The 27,828-nt window shown below is 33.9% G+C and overlaps 1 protein-coding gene across 4 annotated transcripts in view; it reads left to right on the forward strand.

Annotated features, from left to right (window-relative positions):
• Window positions 1-27,828, forward strand: part of LOC149426439 (protein FAM107B) — a 173,588-nt gene that overhangs the window by 17,077 nt on the left and 128,683 nt on the right. For 3 of the 4 annotated variants that reach the window (XM_089651598.1, XM_089651625.1, XM_089651590.1), the window contains exon 1: window positions 11,436-11,646. The exons of the other annotated variant lie outside the window; for it this stretch is intronic. The gene's annotated coding sequence lies outside the window, so the exon portion shown is untranslated. Of the gene's footprint in view, window positions 1-11,435; window positions 11,647-27,828 lie in introns of those variants that run through there. 4 annotated transcript variants of the gene reach the window in all.

A 27,828-nucleotide genomic window follows, 5' to 3' on the forward strand; every position in this document is an offset into this window, starting at 1 on the left:
AATAAATAATTACGAAAACATGTATTCTCTGTTCTGTGTGGGGTGAAAGGCTGGTGGGACTGATCTGGCTTACACGGGGTCACAAGTTCAATGGCTGAGTTCATGTCGGAAGTAGGAAGTGAAAAACAGATGAAATGATGGAAAATAGTTCCGGTCTGGGAGTCTCGTCTGTTTTTATAAATTAAAGGTACTCTAGACTACTTGATTTTGTTCGAGTTTATTTCTTGTGAACATTCCCGTTTAAGCGTAATTTAGTGTCAAGTTTTTATTTAGAGTTATGACAGATTCACAAGAAAATAGATTTTCAGTAAAAGTGGCCATAAAACTCCGTCCTTATTAATAAATAAATGATAATTTTACACTGCATAATGATGTGCCTACCTATAATTTATGACAATATTAGCTGAAGTTCCCGGCGGGCTTAACGCAGCGAAATCAGATGTAGACTGTAAAATTCATCTTATTTGAACGTCAAGTGAGTACAATTTCATCAAGAAGTATCAAAATTTTGCTTTAAGGGGTGGGAAAAGGGTATGGGGTGGTCTAAATCTCTTGTAGACTGTGACCGGATAAATCATCACAATGATAATTCATTACGTCTTTAAAAAGTTATATAAAGTCATGGAAAGTGATGAAACAAAAACTTTATTAACTGTGTTAAGTAGGTTAGGTTAGTTTAATTTTTTATCTTCATCAACACATTTTTTAAAAGTGTGTTGAATTGTCACTGTGTTGAGTTATCATGGAACCCTTGTAGACAATGGTATTCCTCTTGTGCAAAATTTCATTAATTTTGGAATAAAACTTTTTCAATAATAGTGTTGAAACCCGGCTTCGCTCGGGTTTCAACACTATTATTGAGCAATTCTTTTTTGAAGACATCTTATTGTATTTTTGCAGAATTTTTATGAAATGTATACTGAAAAGCTTTATAGAACATGATGGAATGACCTTGCAAACCAAAAAATAAACATAAATAAATTTTCAAACGATCAATAATTTATTCTTCTTAACCCGTATTTGTAGGAATAAAGTGTCAGTTTTTAATACGGTAGGCAAAGCAATTTGTGGACTAAAATATATACGTGATTTTCATTTTGAAGTATTGGAAGAGTAAGATAAATGAGATAAAGCAATCGGTGTGTTGACTTAATGTTTCCAACACATTCAGCGATCGGACCGAGAAATCGTCTAACGTTTTACGCACAGAACGAATTCGTAAAGCTTTTTGGAGTGAGTAAATATTTATCACGTGCTTCCAATAACGCAGATTGGTGTGTGGTTTCGTGTTAAAATATCGACACTCGTATCTGTGCTGACAGGGTTACGAGTTACCAATCTAATATTTTCAGTTTGAGAAGATAACTGAAGGTTTAATCAATTTTCCGGGATTATGTAGATAGGTAAACGACATTTATAATTTATTAGGAACTTTAGAGGTGGTCCATAAAACATTATTAGTACAAAACCGCCTACACAAAAGTTTCGTTAGAATCTTTCGCTCACACTACTGCAAATCAAATAGCATCTAAGCACAGCAACGCACAGTGGCGGAAGTTTGAGGGCTGACGTGACGTTGCGTTGCCCCTTGACGTACCCGAAATGAATTTTATTTTTCTAGTAAATTCAAATAAACATTTTTTTTAACGACTTTGTTTTATACTTTTTAGAGATATTAATGTATTGTCACTATTACGAATTTACTAAAAGCTTATCAGGCCTGTAATCCCGTTTTTAGTTCATTATGATCTGGGATGTTCCCGAACGTTCCAGACTATTCCCGAACATTCCACAACATTCCATAATGTTCAGAGATGTTCTGGAATGGTGTAGAACGCTCTCGAATATTCTGGACTTTCTAGAGGGCGAAACTTCCAGCCCTTATATCTTCAAAAACACGCCCTTCAGGTAAAAACTTCTTAATGGATCGGGGATAGAGGGCTACCACACCATATAACGCCCTTGATCTTACCGGGACTTGTTTCTGAGTTATAGCGGCACGCACATTGTACACTTACTTTTATAATATATATTGATTATAGTTAAGAAATATAAATTTTTAACTAACTACATAAATATACGCTGTATAATGTTAATACCCACAACAATAATAATTGTATGCAACAATTATAATAACAACCATTTAGTTGAATTAATACATCACATCTTATCTTAACAATCACTCTACATTAAAGGACATTATAATTATGTTCACTTATTTTCAGATTTGACAGTTTTTTCTTAAATTTATGTTTATTTTCGATTCTCCGTTTTCAAGCTATCGGGAAGGAGATTATAAATATGTATACCCTCATGGCCTATGCTTTTTCTACCACTTTCAGTCTTTCTTTACTATAAAAAAATATTGAATTGTCTTGAAGTGTTAGTGTGACGATTTTGTTAATGTTGTGTTCCTGTTTATTAAGTCCATTTTATAATTGTAGAATTTTGTATAAGGCGTATGCTATACTCGTAGAATTTTATAATTTTCAAAATTTATTTTCTTGTTATAGTTTTAGAAGGATATTAATGATTTAACGTTTTTGTATATTAACATCATTTCAATTAAAATGAAGTAGGTAGCTTTTCATATTAACGTTTAGAAACGACAATGAACTACAACATAGTTGAACGCCGAGAGCAGTGTCACGCCAAATCATCAAAATCTGTCACTGTGCGGCGGCGGCGCGGTGCCTTTGTTTCTACACTACACACCAAACGCATAAATTGTATTGCATAGCCGCTTTGGTAGTCCGTGCAGTTTGGTCGTAGTCCGGTGACAGTTGGCGTACTTCCATGCCATATCTACCTTTGTTTCTATTATCTATGACTACACGGTATTAAATCATCTTTGACTGAGCGACCGCCAAATGTCAAAGGGTTAAAAGTTTACCTAGTCGAAGAAAAATTTATTTATCATTTCACTAATAAAAAAGAATTGTCCGTGGTGAATAATTCGCGGAATATACCAAGAGGTAGTGGCAGACGTACAAATAATGTAATTATATTTTATATTTATTTTTTATTATACCCACAAGTAGTTAAGCCATCGCAATTTGACGGTCAACATTTAGCGGAGGTTAATTCATGAAAATCGAGTGCTCAGACGCATTGGTGACACCGATATATTGAATTTGAATACAAATTTAAATTAATTGTTCTCAGTTCGATTAGTGAAAGCAACCATACGCGCTGGCTTTGCCTTTATAGAATTTTAATAGTGATTAAAACTGCACCCACGACCTTTTTATACTTACATGTATCTCAAATTTGCAATCGTCTCCGTAATAAATTGATGTATAAACGTTTTATGGAGAACATAAAGAAATAAAATAATATTTTATGATTATCTTTCCTTGTATTTATATAAATACAGTAATACACACATACACACACACACACACACACACTGTTTCAATATGCACCTACATATTAAACTTTCAACCGTGAGTAGTAATAATGTATTTGCGACTCTATGAGAATATTTCCCTCCAGGGCCTGTGATGTTTGGGGAAGCTGTGTGGAGGGTCTGTTAAAGTCTAAGAGGATGTTGGTAAGGAATCTCCCACTGCGGTCGAGAGAGTCCGGCTGGAGAGGTCAAAGGGTTTCCCTTAACCGCCTCTCCCGATCCTACCCACGCGCAGTTGGTGTGCAGACGCATCCGTCGCAAAGACCTGAACAAACCAAGACATGAACCCGAGCACTCCTGCTTAGTCACCAAATATAAAAAATTAATAATTACATTAAAAACAGTAGTTTTTCATTTTGTAAGCAGGTCTGAATAACCAAGCACACAAAATCTTCATTTTTCCTTTCTCGTTCCCCTTCCCCACTCACCTCGGACTAACAACATTCCCCAATTGGGGTTTCCATAGTTCCACTAGCTCCCTCTTAGCAGTATTACATAAAAGAAATAATTTTCTTCTTTGTTGCCGTTTAACTGGGCATACATGTATGAATTTCTTTGTTCTGAAACCCGGCGCGGTGGCACTGAACGACTGAAAACTATTATTCTCTTTGTGTGTATGCCGACTCCAGCTGTGTTCCAAGCGAGGTCAACCGAGGTGAAGGTCCTGACATTGCAGCCCCTACCTAGAGCCCCTACTCCAAACCAAACCCCCAGTTCCCAGATCCGAGTAGCTACGGCCTTAACCTGACCTTCGGACTTCGAAGGGAGGAGCGGGGTGGACTGACTCGGGTAGAGGTTATCCCATAATAATTGGGAACGAAATTTTATCACAAATATTTTTTATTGTTATCAGGTTTAATTTGTGAAACTCATTTTTTTTTTGAATTTCAAACAGTTTGATAATGCCTTCAGAATGCGAAACAGTTCTCACAAGTAATTATAACTGCACAGCAGAATTTGTTTATAAAGAAACTGTTTTTTTTTTAATAAATTGAATAATAATATATTTCAATATTTCAAAGAAAAACTTTAAATTTAACTTGAGTTGTACAAACTAGATTTGATTCCTCCATGGGGGAGATATCCTTCATTGGGGAGGTGTACTCCATTGGGGACTTGTCCTCCATTGAGGAGGTGGATGGTAATTTTTTACAAATACATTATTGCAGGGTCGGTCTTGACATGATTGTATATGACGTAATTAATGTAGAAACCTTATTTTAGCTTACTCTAAAGATTTTTTTTCTGAGGGAAGTAACATTTCTATTTTTTCTCGCCTATCTAGGTATAACTGTTAAATCTATCTTTTTTTAAATCATGTGAGTTCTTCTGTCACAAACCAGTGTTCATAATCCGTTTATTACGAGGGTTATGCGTTAATAATGTTTCATCACATTATTAATTATTTTTCTATTTTCGGTTTGTAAGTTTATATTTTAATAAAGTATATTTAATTCGTATTTGACTTTGCACGCATACTTTCCGTTTGCTTACAGTTCCGCGTGCTGAAATTATTTAAACAAGTGCTTAAAATGCGTGTTGTGTTTGAGGGTACAGATCTCCCCCGAAATGGGATTGAGGGCAGATACTCGTTTCTGATTTCGGTACTTACCTACAGCGTGAAATCTCTACTATTAGTTTCTTTTTGATTGTGTTGTGTACACAGTCATGTACAATACATTAAAAGTTTTATTTACATAAATGTAATGATTACCCATTTGGTAATAATAATTTTTTTTAAATTTATATATTTTTTAATAATAATAAACAATTAATCACCGCTCATTGTAATATTTTTGTCTGAAACTAACTAACTAACCATCACGCCGTTTCCCAGCAGGGGTAGGCGGAAAGGACGGATCGCCAAACAGTTATTGGCACACTCTCCTTGCCTCATTCACATTCATACATCGTCTCACACATACTCTTTTCTTATTCTACCTCCTGACGTAGAGTGTTAGTCTAATTTGTAAATTTATTTATTTTAATTATACCCTTATCCTGAAGAAGAATCCATCCTTTTTCTTTTAATATTGGTGTTACTAATTATTTATTTGATATAAATTAAATCATATCACAAAGTAAATTTGCAATTATCGAAGATGAAATATCCATAATTAGAACCTTTTTCACTTTCCCAAAACTGAAATAATAACAGAACCTAGATAGAACTTTCACAGAACTTTGAAGTTTGATGACATCAAGTCATTATCACAATATATATCACACGTCATATCATCACAATCATTTATTTAATTCGCAATTACTTTTAGTTCATTGCATTTCATAACAAACTCAAGAGTTTGTTGTAATTTCACGAATTCGTTTCGCACTCACAATTCGCTCTAACAATAATGTCGCAATTTGACTCTCGGAAGATAACACCATCTGCGTTTCACTTGTATTTTTTTGTAATTAATAATTTCCTATAAACACACGATGCTAATTTAATTAAATATTATGTAATTCAAATTAAGACTTAAATTTCGTTGCTTCTTTGCTACATCATCTACATTTTTAGAGTTCTATGAGTATGTGTGAGGTAAATTACAAAACTGTGCTGATAAATTCACTGCTATGATTACATACAGAATTTTGCATAATAATGATTTGTATGGCATTAAATTGCGTCAGTTTGCGTTATTCAATGAGATAATAAGGGAATAAAAAAGTGATGCAAAATCACCCCCTCACAGAAGTTACTTTACTTCTCTTAAAAAGTTTTTTCACTTTTCTCAAACGATCATACATGGTTTTACCACACATATGCCTCAGGGATCTCACTTCAACAGCATTCAGTCTACTTTCATCATTCTCTGCCAGTTCCATTCTTCACTTCCATAAATCAGGGTAGGTACAAGCACTCCATTGTGGACTGCTAGCTTCGCTTCTTTGGATTTTTTTTTCAGTCCTCCATTAATGGAGTTACCTGCATTTACCCTTCTTTTAATATCTCCGTCAGCCTTCCCATCTCTCTTAAACATAGTTCCCACATACATAAACTCATCCACCTGCTCCAAGTATTCCTCATTCACAACTATATTGCTCACTGTTTTCGTACTCTCTCTTTCAAACACCATTACTTTAGACTTACTTACATTCATCATTAACTCATTCTTCATACATACTTCGTTGATCCTAGACACGAGAGACTGTAGATCTTCCATACTGTTAGCAATCAGCACCGCATCATCAGCATACAACAGGCAACATACTTTCAGAATACTCAAATTCGCGCCCAATCCCACGTCTTTCAATTCTTGCATACAATTATCCATGTATAGATTGAATAACCACGGCGACATTACGCAGCCTTGTTTAACACCTTTTGTGATATCAAACCACATCGTAAAACCACCGTTTACTCTAACGCATCCAAAGATATTAGAAGAACGAAATATGCTATGTTGGCCGCCGGACCGTAGCCGGAGTACTACCTAATTAGGGTACTTTGAACGGTATCGGGACGTGTACGCACAGAAATCTGCTCTATGTATTAGTGCGGATACCTTAGCGCAAGCGAAGGTGTGCAGTAGTATTGGTGAACAAAACCGGCGACACTCGGCAAAACAATTCCACTCAGTAAGAACTGCGCATAGCACATCACGTTCTTCTAATATCTTTGAACGCATCCAACGCTTCCCTCATACAGAGATGCAATTGCCTGTGTGATATTCGTATTCATTTCATACTTGGACAAAACCATCCATAGCTTTTTCCTGTCGACTCGGTCATATGCTTTTTGCAGATCTACAAAGAGACAGAAAAGTTTCTGTTTTATTGCCAGAAATTTCTCAGTGAGATTGAAAAGAGATTTTCGGTACAGAATGTAGGTGGTTTTTTTTTATCAATCTTTGAACTATTTTAATTGGATATAAAATATTTTCATGTTTTCCTTCCCAGCCAATAATACCATAGTATAATATAGGTTGAACAATTGGATAGTACACTTTTTTTAAATTTTAAATGCATTACTTTATTTTTTTCCTTACAGTAATTAAGTTAAAACATGTAACGTAATGGTTTTTGGTAATTTTGCGTATTATTTAAGAGTGTGTCTAAATAGTAAATATTTATAAACCCATTTAAAATCATTTTCTCACGAAAACGGTGCTATAAAAATTCTTACCCTCTTAGAATATTTTTTGGGACCCCTACTCACCGCATTATTTACATCACTTTACCAAAAGGGATAGTCACATTACTAAGAGAGATAGGTGCAAATATTTTATTATATTTTCCTGGTATGTAATCATCTATGAGAAGATACCTTTTCCGGATAAGATACGGAATTTTGAGGCCAATGCGGGTTGGAACCCCCCTCCCCCCCTTGAACATTCGCAAAGCCTTAAAAACAATTTTAGTGAAAAATTACCAAAAGTGATGAAGAGTAACCCCGATTTACGGTGTGTTAAACACTCGTCACAATTTATGTTAAATGATAACAGTAATGATCACTTATATCTTTTTTACATTCTCTAAGGCCGATTCTCGGTTTGTTTCATCTTTTGATAAAATTGTGATCAGTTGTCATATATAACTTCTTGTTCTTCTTTATTCTATGGGCATAACTAACGGTCATGTTGTTGCGCTTCTTAGCTGATCAAAATTTGTTGGACAAAGAAATACGATTATTAAGTAAGTAAGCGACAATCCTATATATAATATATTTTACAATTTTTGTTCCATTTTTGAAATGTGTAGGTATAATATTTTTGTACTTGATTACTCAATTTTTATCTTTGCAAATTAAATTGCGTGGTTTTTCAGGGGTACCTGAGAACTACTTCTAAATGCTTTCAATAACCTGACAATATTTGAAAATCTCCGACTACCATCATTAGAAGCGAATATATTACTTGTACAATGATGGAGGTCTTCGCCAGCCGAGTAATTAAAACCCCGACGCATTTTTCACCTCAGCCACCGACCGATGTGTATAATGTATTACATCATAAATTTTGTATTGTGCGATTTTGTATGATGAGTATGTTTTTGTATAGTTTCAATTGCGGGGTAGTTGGCACAGGGGACCGAGAGTCGATATCAGCCCGGGGATGAGACGTGGCCTGGCAGTGGCATGCTGGGAAGATCACCTTGGATAGATCTGCGTCATACGGGTCTGGTATAGGCGCCTGCGCAATGGACTGTGACGTATTTTCAGGTTTTCTTCATTGTTTATTGCGCTGCAAGTTCTGCCAATGATATTCGGAACATATAGAATTTTATAGGCGAGTTGGAATATTTACATTTTTTTTAAATTTTATATAAGTTGTTAATCCAGCAGCACTGGAGGATAGTGTAATCCCAGCAGCCATATTTAAAAATTAAAAAAAATTTAATATTATAAAATCACTAGTCGCTCATCTCAGTGGGGCATTCTTGGGTCGAGATGTGCAATTTTACAATTATAGAAACCTAAAATAATACATATAAACTTAATATAATATTAAAAATATAAACTAAAAAATTAACACTAAATACAGCTTATTCAAACTTAAAAAAGATCAGTACGTTTATAGTTGACAGCAAAAATATTACTATAAACTACTGTAAAGTATTATAAAGTACCTGTGATGGCTAATCAGTCACAATCATAGGGTGACCATACTGACAATGACAAGAGGGATTGTATGAATAATTATTGACAAAATCATTAGAATATTAATCATGGTTCCATGATAACTCAACACAGTGACAATTCAACACACCTTTAAAAAGTGATATAAAGTCACTAGAAACGATGAAAATTTTTTTTTAAACCTAACCTAACCTACTTAACCCAGTTGATAAAGTTTTTGTTTCATCACTTTCCATGACTTTATATATCTTTTTAAAGATGTGATGAATTATCATTTTGATGATTTATGCGGTCACCATTAACTATTAACACATTTAAAGATAAAACTAACAATAATAAAAAATAATATTTTTACAATGATCTTACCATTTTCCATACAGGTACATCAAACGATACACGCGACAGAGTGTGTTGGAAATACTATTCTGTTTCTAACCTAAATGTTTCACATTTTCTTTGTGGTCTGGTTCTTACATTAATGTGTGGTGTGTATACATATAGTACAGAGGTTCCCAAACTTTTTTGCCCCGTAGACCACTTGCCAAACATTTTTTTTCCGTAGACCCCCTGTCTGCCGAATATAAAAGATTCCCTTCCCTTGCCTGCCCTACAACCGGGTGGCGATATAGTTCCTCTATTTTTGCATTGTGCAGACAGGGGCGCCCTTGTGAGGTATTACACCAAATGAAAATGGAGCAGGATAAGCAACGGGAATTTCTTTCTGTAGCTGGCCCTACAGAACTGCCCCCTAAGTTCTTTGTTAGCGCTTATTCCGATCAGTTCTTCTTGTCATATGATATCTGATTCTTCAACATTCCATTTCCACAGTCAAAATGTCCTCAAACTTAGTTTTGAAGTTTGTGTGAAGTACGTCTAAATGTTGAACGTCATTATTACACTGGACGTTTTTCAAAAACAAGTTGGGAAACTAGGAAAATTCGCGGCTTCCAATGTGCAATGTTTTGGTTCAATATATTAATTCTGAGGAGGAAAGGAACGTAGAATCTATTTATATAACTCAATAAACAACTTAACGATATATAAACATACAAATGTCAAATAAGTAATTTCTCAGTCTATTGTTAGTATTACGTAAACTGTGTTATTTGTGTTAGGTGTATTGTGTCATTTGCGGAACTCCTAAATATTGAGTTGAGTTAAATGGGGGTCCGCTCGTATGTACCCCCATTTGAATCTCGTGGACCCCCAAATTTTTTTATCGCTGACATAGAACCCCAGCAAGCCGATATCGACCCCTGGGGGTCCATATAGACCACTTTGGGAACCTCTGATATAGTACCTACCGTGGGTACGTAATCTCTGCGCACCCCTAATTTGGATGGTGGACATGATAAGACTGAATAATATGAGCACACTGCAGTTACGCGTGCTCCCCCGTTTTTTAAACTATAATAATATTGATTAAACCACACACTGACAGTCTAATGGTTATTGATGCCTACTTATATTATGTACGTCCTTTGAGAAGGTTTGTGTAAGGAACTAAACGATTTACTAATTAAGGAGCGATATTTAAACAAAAATATTTGCATAATTGCAATGAATATGCACCCAATGCTGCATGTAATAAATATTTCAATATAAATAAAAGTACATATTAGTACCTACTCATGCTGGAATTTCAATGTAATGATAATTTTAAAATAAATCAAATTTTCAACATGAAGATGGTTGTGGCAGTGTTTTTAGGTAGATAATTGAGATGAATTGGGCCATGGGCCAGTATAATTTAATAAATATTATAAGTATAATAATATAGACGTTGAAAAAAGTCAAGAGTGCTGTACCTACCTAAATGTTAGGTAGATAGATGTAGGTATAATTATTTGATGCATTTTATAGTATTTATAATATGATCATTTGTTGATATAATGTTGTATTAACCTGTATCATAGATGTCTGATGGTTTCTGCTAGATTGTCGTTTGTTTACCTTTGTTAGCGGCCACTGCGTGCACCGAACAAAGCCCGCTAAAATACGATATTGATCTGCAGCCTTGTAAAACGCAGCGCAAAGCGACCGCATCATACGGCCAATGCAATTGAATTGGAATTATTCAAGTTATAAAATACAACTAGCTTCATCCCGAAACCGGCCAATAAGGAAAACGTCAGCTGATAATAAATATGTTAAGCCAATGTTTACAATCGCATTGTACATCGCATCGTTGTTTGTTTATATCATCTGACAGATATTCGAAATTTCGAATACATGCGTTGTGCGCGCGCCTTTTTGGTACTACCGGGTCAAGAGAGCAATTCCGACAAAAACTCCCAATCAAAAACATTACTCCTCGGTAATTCATACGTAATGATTTTCCCCTTCTATAAAGTGCTCTTTTGCTTGAATGTGTTTTATTCGCGTCTAGGCCTTCCCTCTGTGCTTGTATTTGAACACTACTCGTTTGGCGGCAAGTCAGTCGGGTTAAATCCGTGCGTCCGTTCGCCTGTATCTCGCACGCTTGCCGTAAGTTTGTTGACCATAGACAATCATAATATTTTGACAAATAAAATTTTCTCTCCAACGACGCACGAAATCGCGCTCTTTTGTTCGTTTTTCGATTTACGTTACTTTGTGAATTATTTTGGATTTTAGTTTCGCCTTTTGACAAAGGAGAACTCCTGATCACTTTTTGGTAAGTTGTACTTATATACAATGTTATACTGTGAAATCGGTCCTTGTATTTTTGTATTTTCACCACAACATTGTGATACTTGACGAACCTTCGGCATTACCATTACCTATGAATCAATTATCTATATATTTTTTAAGTTTGGTGGAATATTATGTGACTTTAGCACATAATATTATCTTCAAATATTCCCATTCCCAATTTTACCACGCAAAACAAAAACAACCATGTCAATATTAAAATTACACCAAACAACATCATAATAAAATGTTCCGAGAATGTAATAAAATTGTTTAAACATTTTCAATTCTGCAAACATAACATACTGCGGATTATAACTCGATATAGGCTGCATCCGTGCATAGAACTAGATCTATAAATATAACCAACAAACCGCCGTATATACGAATAAAACATCAAACATGTTTGAAAGAACGGTTCCCTTTTGTAGACAAGTATTTTTTTATTTAATATAACGTTATTTAGAGCAGATACGTTTAATTTACGCACTGGTAATCGTAAATGCGTTAGCCGACAGTCTATTAATTATTTAATTGTTTAGTTATTACGTAGTTAGGTACCTGCAACCTGCAACGGTTACATGGATTGGAACTAATAATAACAATGAAAGTTTTTTGTACGCCGTGGAAATTAATGTGATTGATTGTCTATTGTCAAAAAATCAGATAAATGCGTAATTTTGTTCGTATTTCGAATTGTTTGAAGTAAAGTTGTATAAGTCCGCTTCACGCATACGCATTTTTTTTAAAATAACACTTGGCTTCAGCTCATTACCACAAGAGGCGACTATTTACGTCATTTTTTTAAACACCACTGCGTAAGTGGAATTATGCTAGTTTACCATTTAAGTATTAAAGTTTACGTTTATTATACAAGGTGCCCGGGGGTAAAGTGCGCTAACTTCGGGGATGATTGACCTCCTTCATCCTTCCAACATTTCCAAAAACAACAACAATATCAACAAAATTACAGGCTTTACTTAAAGAGAACACCGCAAATACGTTCCTCAAACAATATTATTTTAGTGATTAAGATCTTAGTGACTTCAACATTAAAATAATCAATTTGTTTTGTAAAAAAAACTGGTAAAGATTGCATAATGTCTTGAATCTTTTGAAATTTTTATTATTCCATGACGATATCAAATTGATTCACTGTCGTATTTTGGGCACCATATTTTATAAGGTTTTCTTCTTTATTCTGTTGTTTGTATCATCTCCACAGTAAAGGTAAAATTTATACTATACTAATCGCAGTGAGATCTCGTACGTATGTCATCGACGGTCGTCCTCTTCTTTCTCACGCGTCTTGTATGAAAACGAAAAAGACAGAAGATGCTAGAATGATGAAGTCACGCACACCTCTCGCTGGGACTAGTATACATTTTAGTTTACCTTCAGCATTTTGTAAAGTAAATATTATGGTTCAATTTAGATCATAAATCGACGGATGTAGTAAAGCCAGACATACTTAAATCACACAGATGCATTGCTTGAATACAGCAAACATGCTATTATTTTCAGAAAAGAACATTCCAGTAAAACTGTAAAATGTTCCATCATCAATCAAACATAATATTTACTAATTTCGGTTGTGTGAACTCAAATTTGCTTTGTATTTAGATGTCATTTTCAAAATTAGAAGTGTTTCTTTGAAGAATTCGGGCAAGCGATAAAGCACCTACCTAAAATATAACATTTTCAGAATACTGTTTTAGTTGCCATTTTCAATATTAGAACTGATTTGTGTAGAATTCAGATTATCCGTGATTCGGACAGGTCTATTCTTGTCTTTAATTTAATAAAAAAGGATCAATTCGGATTGTGCGTCCTTTAAATTCAGAGTATACTGATCCTGCCGCTAAGAGATCCATTGCACTATCTCTTTCTGTTACGTGCATCTTTTATGAGAATGAGGGAGAGGTTTCGGAGGCAAATGATCATATTGATCATAATTGAATGCTAGAAAGTTTGAGATGATTCTGTCCATTAATGATTTCCCCCGCTGCGATTGGTCGTTCTTTCATTTATATGATTGTAATAAAATGGCAGATTACCAAGTGAAACTCAACATCTTTTAAAATTATTATGAATGTCTGTCATAATTGATAATTTCATTGACTAATTGCATTCATTCACTGTTTCTGCCGTGGCAGTTATTTTAGGTCGCGCAATTAGATTTGACGCGAACAACACAAAGTCAGAATTGTGTATATTGGTGTATCTAATAAAAACACAAATAGCGCAGTTTTTTAATTTTATTTCACTTTAAGTATGCATGTAGGTACCTAACTATAAATGTATATGCACTTTTCGAACAGACATTATGTTTGGGTACGTATGCTTATTATTTTTATTGAGAATGGGTCCACAAGTGTTAACAATAAGCTAATTTGAAAAGATGATTTGAAAAGTTTTTGACTAATTTTCTAGCGTGTTCTTTTAATTTTTTTTATGTGACCCCTCACAAGAGCACCCCGTCTGTGCAGTGTAAAGACTGGGGAACAATGTCGCCACCCGGTTGGGTAGCGTTATGAGGCGGGTTAAGGTAGGGGCTGTAGGAAGGGATTTATTAATGTGGGTCCTGAAGAGGCTCGGATTATACGAAGGAGGAAAAACAGATGCCGGTACCTTGTTCCACATATTAACCGCCACAAAACGAGTTGAAGAAACGACCCGTTCTAATGCAGCCAATTTGAACTTTGTTCTGCTCGTGTCCGTCGAGTTTCACGCACGTACACCAGTGCACCGGGGATCAATGCTGCTAGCTCCTTAGCAGGCTCCATTAAAATATTTGTAGAACAGACTCAGCATGCCCACGTTGGGTCTGTACATTAGAGATGGCAATCTGTCTGTTGACAATGGATTGCCAATCTGACGGACCATCTTTCTTTACACTGAATCAAGTAGGGTTATCAAGTATTGTGGGGCTCCAGCCCGTAGGTGGCTCCCAAATGCAATTTTTGGGCGTACTTTAGCTCTTCTTTTCATAAGTTATTAAATAATATTTTTTGTAAAACGCAATGCATCATTACTATAAAGCAGAAAATAATGTTAGTTTGTCTCGACAAAAAATCTCGAACGGTGAATTCTAGCGTCTTGAAATTTTCACATCTTTCCTGTCTCGATTTCAAAGTCATTTATTTTTAGCTAGAAACGTCATTGCCATCATGGGGTATGGAGCTGTTATAAACCAAAATTTTACCAATTTACCTGTCAAACAAATGGAGTCGCCATATTTTTATAATTATTTGAAATTCGAAAGGAACCGTTTTGTGACAAAAAGTGCGTTATAAAAGAAACTTGTTTAAAAAAAATACCAATAATGAAAATGATGAAGGAACTAGATGTCGTGCCAAAATCAATAATGTCTAGACGTATTAGTTGTATGCGTGTAGGACTGTGTTTGGTTTGGGATCCCCAGTGCGTTTCCCTTTTTAGCGAATGAAAAACAAAACTTCGCTAAGTAGGTACCCGTTACCTACCTGCCTCCGTGAGATGATCTCACGAGGTCTCCGCGGGTAAGTGGCGAGGTTGCCCGCCTGTTTTCAACACTCACCGAGGTGACCGCTCGTCTGAGAAACAGTATGGCCATTTACTCCTAAATCTACCCTACTACCCACCATATTTTTAATTGTTGGGCATTTTGTAGATTTATTTCTCCTCTTTTAAGTACTTTTATTCTTATATTTAGGGTTTATTATTAATCCTAAATAGTATAAAACAGAGTCGCCATCTATTTATGTGTTTTTGGCTGTAGTCGAATCCCTCTGATAAAATTCCTCAAAGTTGTTGTTGGGTGTTTGGCGATGCCTTCTGGTTCCACAGCATACTTCTCCAGATATTATCTCTCCCCTTTTCCTATCATGGCGGCACATTGGCTGGCCTTATAAATTAATCGTTTTTTCATCCTCTTCTCATTTCATCTATTGCTACCTTCTACCCCCAGTGACTACATGTGTCCTGTTAGTTAGTTAGTCCTGTTACAATAGTACTACTGGCTCCCTCGGCGAACATTTTTATTTAAATTAAATACGTTATAATTTTAACCTCAAAGCGTTTGTCTGTGAACAATAGACATCGCGTCCAAAAAATATGTTTCTAGTTTTCTCTTAAATAAATCAAAATATAAATTTTCCTTATTTATATAAACCATAAAGAAATCTCATTGACAATTCTTTTTTCAAACATTCTTCAGTCCGGTCGGCACCATAATATTTATTATTCCGATTTGAAAACTCGTAGTTAGTTCCTACTAGGAACCACGATCATGCAAATCTGGGAGGATAAAAAGGTAGTATCCGGCCACCATCTTGAACCGGAACTGGAACGTAATAAACGATTTTTCTGTTTTCGAAATATTTTTTGTTTTTTCCTTACCTTGGTCCAAATCTGCATCCCTGTTACCAGCATAATTTGAATATTATTAACAAGGAATTGTGATGCGAGGCGGTTCGCGTTTTCACTTGCAGTGAGCCCAGACCGGTTTTAAATAATATGAGATCACATCTCCGCCTGCAGGTCCCGGGTACCTACCTGAAATATGGTCAAGGTTGTTCTGCATCCAAACTTACCGCAAAACCAAATGAATTATCAACGATTAATGAATAATTCATGCTTTTAACGATACTAACAACATTTTATAAATAACTAGTATATGCAATTATTCACCTTCGCCCGAGATTTGATATTATTATATTGAAAGACATGTTTTTGGTTACCACAGTGGCAGATACTCTCAGTACCTACCTGGAAGACCGCCTTTCAGAATCTAAATATTGCTTGAAATGGCTTTAACCGTGTTTGGTGACCAAATCTAAAAAATCTGGAACATCCCTTCTGCCTCCTTTCCACATATTTATTTAATATCAACGGTATAAATATACCATAAACAATGATAACATGTCACAGTTAAAATATTTTTAAAAAAGAATTACAAATATATGTGGCATTTGATTGTGAAATGACATTAGAGAGTAAGTAGGTAAGTAAGTAAACAAGAGATACAAGTACATAAGTTTGTATAGTGCAAATAAGGCAGAATTAGATTAAATTAATATTGATTGAAAAGATTTGATAGCATAGCCCTCTTGTACCTACCTTGCGTGCAGTTAAATAGATCTGCCACATCTGCGTATCTATTACTAACTTCATGCAACCTAGGTACAAGCGAGTGTTTGGAATACTCAGTCCTGATATTGTTGCATTTAAACAAAATTTTAGAACGAGTAGCTCTCGTGGGTATATGAAATTCAATGAGGTTAATTAAATCAGGACTGTCTATACTACCATTTACAATTTTGAACATAAATATTAAGTCGGATATAATTCTTCGATCTGAGAGTTTTAATAAATTTAGATTTTTCATCAAGTAATTATAATTTATATTTTCAATGGGAATACCGAATTTAAAATTAATGTGTCTTAAGAATTTATGTTGAATTTTTTCGATTGAATCTGAATGTAATTTGTAGTGGGGGGACCAGATCGAGGAGTTATATTCGACTTGACTACGAACCAGGGATGTATACAAAATTTTTAATGTTGAAATATTCTTGAAACCTCTGGAATTTCGAAGAATGAAGCCTAGCATTTTCATTCCTTTATTATTAATATTATTTATATGCGATATGAAGTTTAATTTAGAGTCGAAAGTTATCCCCAGGTCATTAATTTCTTCGACAGAGGTAAGGATTGAGTTATTGAGTTTATATGAATGAATAATTGGTTGATTTATTCTGTAAAATTTAATTGAATAACACTTATTTATGTTCAGATGAAGTTTGTTAAAAGAACACCAATTAATTAACCTGTTCAAATTATTTTGTAGACAGATACAATCTTCAGCACTTTTGATTATTTTAAATATTTTTAAATCATCTGCGAAAAGTAATGTATTAATATCTTCATCAAATATATTTACAATATCATTTATGAACAGTAAAAATAATATTGGGCCTAAATGAGACCCCTGTGGTACACCACTGGTAGCTATAAATTGATTGGAAATGAACAAATTGATTTTTACAAGTAAAACTCTATTAGTTAGATAGCTAGCAAACCATTCTAAAAGTTTTCCGCCAATACCGAGCTTACGTAGTTTGATCAGGAGAATTTTATGGCATACTTTGTCAAAGGCCTTGATAAAGTCCGTATATATGGAATCGACTTGAGTTCTGTTAGCTAATGCGTTTGATATATAGTTTTCATATAACGAGAGATTTGTCAGAGTTGATCTACCTGACAAAAATCCGTGTTGAATCGGAACAATGAGATGGTTAATACATGGTGAAATTTTATCAAGTAATAGTTTTTCAAAAAGTTTAGGAATTACAGATAGCTTACATATTGGTCTATAGTTAGTAACATCACTTTTATTACCCTTTTTAAATATAGGAGTTAGATAACAACGTTTCCAAATATCAGGGAAGCACCCTGTGTCAAGGGATTGATTAAACAATAGAAAAATCGGCTCAGCCAGTGAAGTAATGCAATTTATCAGGATATTGGGATGTACATTATCAGGTCCAGCCTTTTTGTTTTTGTCTAAGGATTTGATTTTACTTATAACATCGTTTATGTTGATGTGTATGGCAGGGATATGTATGCTCTCGTTAAGCGACGAAGGTGGTGTATAATTGTCTGGGATATCTTCGTCATAGACGCTTTTAAAATAATCAGCAAAATAGTTAACTTTTACATTCATGTCAGTACTACTCTTTTCTTTGAAGTGCATTGAAAGGGGTAAACCTTGTTTGTTTTTTCTAAGAGAGTTAACGTGAGTGAAAAAGTTTTGTATATTAGAAGGTATAGAGTTTTCGATTCCATTTATATAATTGAAATATGAAGTTCTTGATAGTTTTTTACATTGAGTTCTATAGTTGTGAAATATCTTGTAGTCGATAAGAGAGTTCGATTCTTTAAAGTTTTTGTGTGCAATTTTTTTACAGATAACTAGGTTTATTAGCTCGCCACCGAACCATTTTGGGAACTTCGCTTCCTTGAAGTGTGAAAGTGGTACAAAGCTTTCAATGGCCTTATTAATAATTTTGTAAAATAATTCAAGATTATAGTTAATAGTATTATTATGGTGAAGAAATGACCAGTCTTCATTTGCAAGATATTGATTCATGTTAGAATAGTCAGCTTTGGAGAAATTATAAGTTAGGTTAGGAAGAACAGTTGTGTCATCTGGTGAGTTATTAGTAGTGATGGTTATGCTTAGGGCGGGGTGGTGGCAGTCTAGGGGGAGAAGCTCGTCAACTGATTTAGCAATATGGACTGAGGTATCACTGCAGAATACTAAATCCAGCAGTCGATTATTGGTATTGTAGACTTGATTGACTTGATGTAGAGAGAGTAAGTTCGTCATATCTATTATTTCGCGGGCATTTTCTGGTAGGCTTAAGTTGTGATAAGAGTCCTTATTCATCCAATCAATGCAAGGGGTATTATAGTCACCAAATAAAATTGTTCTGGCATCAGGGTATTTATTTTTAAAGGTTTCGAGGTCATCTATGTGGTTTCTGTAGACTGTGATATTGGATCCAGGAGGAATGTAGACACATCCCAGTAGAATTTTGCCTGATTTAGTTTTTAGTAAAACGAATACCTGTTCCACGTCCAGATGTTTACAAATTAATCGAGTGGATGGCAGTAATTTTGTAACGGATATAAGAACTCCTCCTCCTCTGATTTTAGTACTAGTGGCTGGATTTCTGTCAAGGCGGTAGGTGTTGTAAGATGAAAATCCAAGTTCCTCGGTGTGAATATCAGGATCAAGCCAAGTTTCGGTAAGAAGAAAAACTTCAATGTGTTGGAGTAGTGGAAGAGTAGTTTGTAGCTCTATGAGTTTGGTACGGCAGCCTCGGATATTTTGGCCGTATCCGATGATGTGTTTGAGTTTTTTGAAGTTGACCTTATTATTGTGGGCTTGTTATTCATATATTTTATTGTTAACCCAACTTCTCCTCCCTTTATCCGAGTTTCCAATTCTTTGCGGAGGTCCGACAAGAATTTTCGTTGGTTCGGTCTTTGGTCGGAAAAGATTTTAACAGTGGAGTTGGTCAGATAAAAGTTCTTTCTCCTGAGGATATTTATTGCTTCAGTGGAGTTCTTTAGAATAACCTTAACGGGCCTAGGTTTATCCGGCCTCACTGCTCCAAGGCGTAATGTGTTGATAGAGTTAATTTCAATGTTACTATCAATCTTATTCAAGATATTTGTAATTTGTATTTTGTCATCTTGTATTTTTTCTATTTGGTTGAGCTTAGAGCTTTCAGGAATATTTATGATTATTAGATTATTTGCTCTTTTTTTTCTTTCTTCGAGTTCGTCGGCTGCTTCACAAGTAGATACTACTGAGTTAGGTTTATTGGATAATGCTTTAAAAGCTGACAGCTCACCCTCGAGTGCTGCCATTTTGGCAGCCATTTGAGCAATGGTTCCGAGAATAGCATTTGTTTTTGGTACCATTTTTGCAATTTGATCTTTGTTTAATTTGCTTGTTGGGTCAATTATTAATTCAGTGAGGGCCTCAACCGCGTTTCTCGCCAGATTGATGAATCCTTGGGAATCCATTTTATTAACTTAAAATTTTTTTTTTTTTTGGAAAAATGGAGGATGGGTCAGCCTGTATTTAAGGTGGAGTGATTTGAAGTAGATACTAGGGACCCAGCCGCGCGGTAGTAGTTTGGGTGACAATAATACTTAATGTTTTGACTTTTAATTATATTGACAATGCTCACTCAGTTATGAATTTAGGAACCAGCAGGATTGCTCTCCGACTTCTTTAAACTTGCAGTCTCTCAATGACTCGTTAACTTGTTAGTTTCACTGTTTAAAAATACTGTAAAATATTAAATTGTGTTAAGCGTAAAATTGAGTGTGCTCTCCGTGTCACTATATAAGGTTAATGACATATGAACCAGTAATCGTTTTCTATTGCTTTATTAAATCATAAACGTGTTTTAAACTTTATACGACTGGTAAACGACCGTTTACCATACATAAATAATAGTCGTTTCTCGGGTGTGCGAAATTTACTATAACTTTATTAGTAAGTGGGTAAAACATTACACAGTGGATTTCTGGTCAGAGCTGAAATTTAAAGTTGCATAATAATACTTTTCCATAATTGCTTAATCGATCATGAACTCATTGATGTAAAGATTTAAATTAAATTCATATTCAAATTTTTCTTCGAGATTAATTCAAATGAAACTGAAAGTTTCTATTATTATACCTACCTACAGTGTTAGTTCTAATAAGTATAGTGTGTATTTTTTTTACATTGTGTAAATTATATTATGCTAAATTTCCATTTTAATTACACGCCACGCGAACAATAAAAAATATCTAGTCATCCGAGTTGATAATAATTCAATTATAGACACGTTGAAGATATCGTATGACATTAGTGGCTGAGCTGTAATGCTCTCGACTAGTAAGCTGGAGTTTTCGGGTTCAAATCCCAGCGTGCGCAAGTAAATTTTATTTGATTAATTTGTGTTATTTCACTATTTATTCATTAAAAATAATACAAAGTATATTTGCGGCACCATAATGGAAGATTCTCTCAGTATAACTATTAAATATTAATTCTTTTTGGATTTACATTATTCGAAATCTGTCTTATACCGAGGAACGAACCACATTTAGGAAAGTAAATTCTGATCAAAACCTTGTACTGTAGTACCGCCCATCATAAAATTTGCTTTTCCTTTCCTAAACACGCTCATTAAAGAACATAAATATATATTTTTTAAATAAATACCGGATAATCCAATTATGCGTGCGAACTGTATCTAAATTTCGCCAATATACAATGAAACAGTGTTAATCTCAAGTGACCTACCATGTAAACATGGTACCTACTGTATATTATCTGCATAATATAGTTAGTAATAACATAGATCATTGTAGACATGTATTATATATTTGTACATCGCCATTAAGGTGATTTTGCACAAAACGGCGCTATAATATAATATTTAAATATTTTATTATTATTATAACCACCATTCAGAATTGAAAAGTTCCTTGAAATGGCATGGGACTTCCCCACATTTATCTTTCCTATCTCCTTCCCCGCCCCACTACCTTCAGCCCCACAACATACACCAATAGGCCACTTGCATCATATTTTTTAATTTTTTTTTCCGGTTAAGGAAAATATTCTAAGACATTCTGTATTATTATTATTTTTTTAATCGTATTTTTGAAACCCTGGGGATTTTTTGAAAATTTCAATCCGAAAAATCAGACCTTTTTTATAAACCGGAAAGACGGGACATAATTTTATAGGTGAGAAAAAACAATGATTACATAGCCGAAAATCATTTAAAAAAAAAACGTTTTCCACACGAATGACACAGCAGAATAACGAGGCATACCAAAAATATTACATCTCATAAATATTTTTTCCTTGATCCATCTTATTGATCATAAATCATTATAATGTACAACGTCTATATTAATAAATCCAATGTAATATACTTGTACTTGTAAATTATAATAATAATAAGAATATTATAAAATTTGATTTTGATAAAATCAGCACCATAACCATTATACCTCTAAAACACGTACCGACATCTAAATTGTACGGGGTTCTCTTCACATCTGTCAAAAATTCAAACCAAATGAAAAGTTCGCAGAGAACAAACAATAAATCTAGTGAACGAATTCAAAAATTCGCCTGAAATCAAAGTGATGCCATATAAAAAAATTAAATCAGTGTGGAATTTTACAAAATTAATAGGAACATTTTCAGTAGACGGGAAATTTTCATGTAGTGACGACACGAGCCCAAATAATGGATTTATTTATTTAAAAATAAAAATAAATGTACATTTCTACAAAATTTTACTAACATTTTCGTAATCTTAGTAAAAAGATCTATCCACACGATTTTTTCCAAGTCGTTATGAAATCCATGCAAGTGGCCTATTGGGTATGTCAAAGTATCACTGGCTCCAGATGGTTAGGAGTGGTTGGGACTCTTGTGCGGTTTCATATAAAGTAGGAAGAAAATAATATGTTGTATAAAATTATTCATCGATCGCTACGGTTTATATAGTAGGTAGTTATTTATAGAAAGCATAAAAATGATTGTATAAAAGTACCGCTAATCTATGTATCTCCAAGTTCATTGATTTTTTTAAAATAAAAAAGACAAACATTCCCGGGTTACGAATAACTTGACAAAATTTTAAAATCCCCTACTACCACCACAGTAAGCGAGTAACTTAGCCAGCCGAGGAATTGAACACACTACGCCTGGGTGGGTCCCAATCGCGATGTCAACTCAGCCACCGACCGGTCAATTTATAATATTGAACAAAAAACAGAATTATAAACACACATATTATTTTATTTATTTTACTTTCACAAACATCGTTTTGTTGTTCCACATAAAACCTTGTTCAATTTGTTTGAACAGTTATATCCCTCGAACATAAATCTGTACGAATTTCACCTTATTAGTATTTTCACCCAAACTCAAATAAACTTCAAATAACTTTCAAATATCATAGACAAAATGAATAGATCGTAGAATAATCGATTTGCACCATATAAAAAGCATTACGAATTCTTTTTTCAAATCAATCTATTAGAGCAACATCGGCATGAACTTAGCTAAATTATTTAGAAATATAAGTACCTACTACATAGTTGAATATTTTAATGGAAAATGTTTAAGCCTGTGACAAACCACGCCATAAGCGCGCTGTATTTTCGTGGCTTGGCCTATTTCAGTGTATCGCTCGCTTTACATTCGGCATTGGTAGCGTATGGCAAGCGATATGCTGACGTAGACCAAGCGATGGTGTGTATTATTACATATTATTATGATACCGCGAAAATTACGGGATATTATAATTCCAATTTGAAACATTTTAAATTGATACATTAAATTAAAAGTCACGTGGACAAACAACTACGCACACACCCACATACATTACAGACATACCGACACATATAATAATGGGTGACCGGATAAATCATCAAAATGGTAATTCATCACATGCTTAAAAAGTTATATAAAGTCATGGAAAGTGATGAAACAAAAACTTTATTAACTGGGTTAAGTAGGTTAGGTTAGGTTTAAATTTTTTTTTCATCGTTTCTAATGACTTTATACCACTTTTTAAAAGTGTGTTGAATTGTCACTGTGTTGAGTTATCATGGAACCATAATAATGATAATATTTGGCTTATTTATATAGCCCCGGTTTCGTGAAAAACATCTCAAGGGTGCTGTATAAATATACATTGCATAACAAATATTAGTGGCTTGCAACTAAGATTCAAAATAATAACTAGTGGGTTACTTCTAAAACCTAAATCTAGTGACTTACACTAGTACTAAGACTTACACTACTGACTTACTACTAAGACTTACACTACTGACTTAAATCTAGTGACTTACATCAAACACTTATATCTAGTGACTTACGGCTAAGGCTTATAACTACTGACTAAGAAGTGGTGACTTAATGACAAACATAATTACAACTGTGGCCTAAACGGCTAACACACTTACATTCAAAAATATATGTTTTGGGTTTTGACCGTGTTGTCAGTGATAAGTTAATAACAATAAAAAATAAAGAACAAAACTCGGTAGTTATAGGAACGAACAGGTAACATAGAAGTAGGTTTTTTGTGTTTGATAACAGCTCTGCTTTCGAAACTTGCATTTTCATGAATTTTGGTTTACTTATTTGTATTTCCTACCTATTTAAGTCTATTGAATGCAAGTTCAGATTTTTTATTAGCCCATTATCGATTCTAAATTGGGTACAATTTTCACTTTCGCACATATTTTAAAAATTGTAATTTGCGTAATATTTTTATTGACTTCGAGTTATGTAGCTAGCATCTAAACGCCATTAGCAATTCACTTTCTTCAATTTTATTTTTAACCTTTCAAACATGGTGTATTACCTATATATTTAAATCATCGAAGCTACTTTAAGTGAGATATAACCTAACGGTCTATAAACGTATTGCAGTTGTGAGTTCCTACTTAGTGCAATCGTCGATATTTTGACGTTTTGCCAGACTCATTAATTTTGTTGTAAATTAGAAATGAATTACAGGTAATTAATTCTACGTGATTCAAATGTACGACAAAACATTATCTATTCTGGAATCGTAATACATTTTCCTATTTGACAGATTGGTTAAGAGTGTACTAATAGTACATACCTATTATATTATTTTCTGTTGTCCAATGCTTATTTTATACAAATATTGATTACATTTTTGGAATAAACTTAAGCGACTAAAATTGTGGTTTTAGTTATAAAAGTGACAAATGGAAGGATGATAAATTTGAAACTAACATTAAATCAAAAAAGAAAAAAAAACTGTTCCTGCGTAACATTTTCATTATCATATTACAAAATGTAGACAATACAAGATATTTATTTTACAGATAAGAACAATAAACATATCTTGTATTTTCATAATTTTATCAATGGTATTTGTTTTTACTTTACGCGATTACTGCACGAGAGTCCCAACTACTCCCATCCTTCTGGAGCCAGTGAGACCATGGCACCACCATTTGGGGTATGTTATGATACTTAAGGTAGTGCTGAAATGTGGAGGGGGAAGGTGGGAAGTACCTGGCCATTCAGATCTGGCCACCAAACACGGCTAAAGTCATTTAAAGCAACCTTTAATTTATGAGTGGTGGTCTTACACCAGGGCGATGCTGAGAGTATCTTCTGCTTTGGAACGTGCCGCAAGTATACTATATATAATTTTAAATTAATAAATAGTGAAATAACACAAATTAATCACATGTTATTCAGTTTAATTGCGCACGTCGGGATTTGAACCCGCGACCTTCGGGTTGCTAGTCAAGAGCCTTACACCTATACCACAGAGGCAGATTTGTGTTTGTTTTATAACTGAATTTATATGATGTTTGTTGACCGTAGATCTGAGTTGGTCATAATGTTGAATTGAATCTAACGCTTGATTTCTCCTCTCACTCGGCCATACGAGAGACTGTATTATGATCTCAGTGCGGTAGAGTATCTACTAGTAGTGTAGCTGTGGATATTAATTTACCATATATCCCAAGTGTTAACACCGCACTATTTATTACCTGTAGGCGCAGTGTTCTCACACGCAGACATGAATAATAATAATAATGATGGCACAGTTAACGAGATTTCACTAGTATCGAAAGTGTTCCAGTATGAACTCAGCTTTAGTGTACAGTTTACCCATTATTGCTGGACGGTGAGCAAATAAGCAGACGCTTTGTCAAATAAATCATGATTTATGATTAGTCTTAATGCAACGCTTTAAGATTAATTCAATAGAATGCATAGTTATTCGATTAATTATTTTATTACGCCGATAAATTACTCGCTGCAATGTTGCGTGTAACTCTCAAAACGATAAGTTAATTTGAATTCCCATGTGATTTTGTTTAAGTACGAATTTAAATAGTCTACCAAGTAACAGAAGATGTAGTAATGTTGATTTGCTATGTTTATGTGCTTGATACGGTTGGTTGAATGGTGGTATGAAAAATAATAAGCAAGAACGATAAGACCACGGATAATAATATTATTTTACATTCCTTTTTAAATTCATCTATTTTAATTTTACCTTTGTTTTGAATTAATAGAAATCTTGGAAGCGGAAATATAAGTATTATGTACGAAATAAATGTCAGTTCTACCCGATCGGCATTTGTTGAGGTTTTTAGATTCCATTCCCCGGGGAGGAAGGTACACTCCTCAGCGAAACCATTTTTTTTATTTACAATTTAATTGTTTTACAAGAAATTTATTTTTGATAAAGTATTTTATTTTTAATTTGTTTCTACGGGTTAACCATTTGATAAAATATGTTTTATTTTGTAACAGTTTAATTATCTTTTTCCTATTCATACACGCCAATTTGTGGTTAATTGTAAATAATATTTTTTTATTTGTATCCTACCTTATTTTTATCTTTATGTTTACAAGATTCACCTACTCCAATTCCTTTCCTGTATGTGATCATGTACATAATATTATATATTCAGTATTGGTTATTTATGAAGGGAAAGAACTATTTTAAAGAATACCTGACATCATTAAATAAGTTCATTTGCTTTATTATTCTTTTTTTTTCATTTCAATTCTGTTTAAAATTTCTTTTTAAAATAATTATTTAATTTATCTTTTATTTTCATCGCTTTCTTATTTTCAGTTAAACCTATTTAACCTACACCTATTTTACTACTGAATGAATCATGTATTACATGTATATAATTATACACAAATTTCGACTACCATAATACGGACATGTGTCTAGTGTGGTAGTCGAAAAGCGTGTAAAAAACCTGTATCCTAATATATTTTTATGAATAAAGAAAATTAAAAAAAAAAAAAAAAATTATATAACTAAGATAATATGATTATTGATGGGTTCTGTGTTTTCTCCCTCCTACAACATGGATCATTTCAAGACTCAGGCTCACTCCACCTTTACAAAAAACTTACACCCAGCATCCTCAAGTTCTGGTAAAAAAGAAGAGTGGTTGTTTTTTGTATAATACAACATCCAACATTGCTTATTATTTAATCTTCACTTCTGTCTATGTTTTTTTACTAGTTTCTTGCGTGTATTTATAGTAATCTCAGCCTTGAAAATGCATGCGAAATGTTACACGACACATATAATAATGTATAATGTTGCCAACATCTCTTGCTAACATTTTATAGCACCTATTCTATTCATTGTGTAACTTGTTCACAAGGCGTAATATTAAATGTTTCCAATGCCCTTGCCATAGCGCCCGCTTTATTTCATAATTTGCGTCAGCGGCGGTTTATAATTTACTAGTTATTAATAAATATATTTTGTAAAGAATTAACTGATAGAAGTGCAGGCTTGTCCGTATTTATTTATTCATGTTCGCCATAAAACGGTTATACACCAATATATTATGGAGAAGATTACAATTTTGAGGTACATGTGAGAATAAAAGGTTATAGAGACAGTTTAAAATAAAAACTATAGTTGCTTAACTGTCAAGTGACTTAAAAATGTCGATGGTCAATGCAGAATCGTTAAGCAGTTGGGTCGATCTGTTGATTGGCGCGTTCTGATAGGCAGAAGTCCTCGTTCACGGAGTATAAAAGAGTGCA

The sequence above is a fragment of the Hesperophylax consimilis genome, chromosome 1 (genome assembly GCF_061612785.1).
Source record: "Hesperophylax consimilis isolate HC1 chromosome 1, BYU_Hcon_1.0, whole genome shotgun sequence".
In the NCBI taxonomy this organism is placed as follows: domain Eukaryota; kingdom Metazoa; phylum Arthropoda; class Insecta; order Trichoptera; family Limnephilidae; genus Hesperophylax; species Hesperophylax consimilis.